Here is a 2,173-nt window from a genome sequence, read left to right as displayed (position 1 = left end):
ATATGATCATTTTTATAAATTAACTGCTTGCAAAAGTATTTTAACAATCAGAATCAAATTTTAAAAAACTGATTAGCTTTGGAATATTTCTCAGTGAAGGACATGAAACTAGCGTAATATTGACTTCAAAGGATGTTACTCGTTCGCTTTTCAACATTGGTTGACTGTTAAATATAAGTATGTATCACAATGATAATACAGCTCTGGTCATTTTGATTGAAATAATAACAAATCACCTTATTTGTTCCAGTGGACCTCTTTTGATGAACAATCACGAAGTTGTATGATCTCCTAATTTGACTGAACAACAATCATACTAGCTGTTTGCATGACTCTGGTAAATTAATCCCTTTTATATCTGTATTGTTATCAATCTTTCAGCATTTTAATAGTGGCATTCATCTTGAATTTTAGATCCTTTTCCACAATTTGTGCCGCCAGCACCATGGCTCTGTACTGGTGAGGTTAAAGTTTTCTACATAGGAAAAGAGAAATGTTATGGACCTCCTGAAATCATTCCATGCAATGGTAACTCAATTTATTTATTTCTATAAGGTCCAAACAAACATACATAATAGGAAATTTTATGTTTAGGGGCCAGCTGAAGCATGTCTCCGGGTGCGGGATTTTCTCCCTGTATTGAAGACCCATTGGTGGTCTTCGGCTGTTTTCTGTACTTTGTCGGGTGGTTGTTTCGTTGACACATTCCCCATTTTCATTCTCAATGTTATCATGTTTAATAGTATTCAAGCAATGTGTGGACAGGTAGTAATAGACCGCCGATTTGATTTACTATTGATGTATATACTTGTGTATGTTTTCATATCAAACGGTTGTGACTGTACTAGCTGCAATCATTTTAATATCGCCTAGTCAAATTAATATTTCCTGAATACTATGTTATTCTGAGTAGTTATATACAACCATTTTATATTTGATGTTGAATGACATCTATTATGTATTTATTGTATTATGATAAACATGGCTATAGTAGTTTACCAATGTTCAAGTCTTATAAAACATGTTAAATACACAAATTGACGTTATTGCATAGACTCCAACTATAGCGAGGATTGTATGTTTATTCCTACCCAATGGTAAATTTGAATTCATTCCTTGGAAAGCTTTAGAGCTGGTTGACCGTTTGACCATTATGATATGTCTACATCTATGTCACATATGAACCCAACTATGTTCTATATTCCGAGCAATATTCCTGATATTAACATCACCAAAATTAACTCCTTTCGAATTTCCTGATATTACCTCAGTTTTTGACGGGTCTCGTGTTGCTCAATCGTAAATTTTGTATGTAGTCGTATGTAACTATGGATATCAACCTCTAAATTTAATATATATCGTAAAATAATACCTCGTCCATGATCTTTTTGTATTAATAATATCCCAATAGTTAAACTTATCATGTCTATTACTATTACTGTTTTCAACAAGCAGTTTTCAAGGGTATCTTACTGCATACTACATGTACTAGTAATACTATATTTCTTGAAAAAATTTATGAAGTATTTTCCTGCAGAAAGATATTATTGTATCAATACTACTCCATACTAGTATATGTTTATGATAGAAACAATATACCACTCACGACACGTCATATTTGAATAAAGTAGGCTTTGTATGACTAATACTCACCTTCAAAATTTAAAGGCTGACATTTTATTGGCTAAGGTAAAACTTACCAGAACAGAAGTTAAACAAGGTGTTGTCAGATCCTTTTGAGCAAATTCCAAACTTCACTTACACACAAGATCTATATTTTAATTAGAATGTGCGGTTATTCAAAGAAAACCATTATTTCTCGGATGTCGAGAACATCCGATGTTTACTTAACAATATAAAAGTACAATTTAAAATCCCATGCATATATAATATTCTAAGCATACTTCGATTTAAGCTTGATGAGTATTTCGAAAAATCGGGTTTGTTTTCTGAGCATCTAGGGAAAGACGTGTACAGTTTTGAAAGTAAATGCAACATCCCTATAGCCTTATCTGCAAACGTACCAGTTTAAATTTATATACAAAGTAAGATTTCCAATACAAAATGTACAGGTAGAAGCTAATTTTTTTTATTTTTTCGGTTGTTTAATCATACATAAAATGTACAGTGTGATTTGGATTTAATACCCTGATGGGTTGGGCTTCATCATGAT

The sequence above is a fragment of the Mytilus californianus genome, unplaced genomic scaffold (assembly GCF_021869535.1).
Source record: "Mytilus californianus isolate M0D057914Y unplaced genomic scaffold, xbMytCali1.0.p SCAF_25, whole genome shotgun sequence".
Classification (NCBI taxonomy): Eukaryota; Metazoa; Mollusca; class Bivalvia; order Mytilida; family Mytilidae; genus Mytilus; species Mytilus californianus.
Note: the sequence above shows the minus strand (reverse complement) of the source record.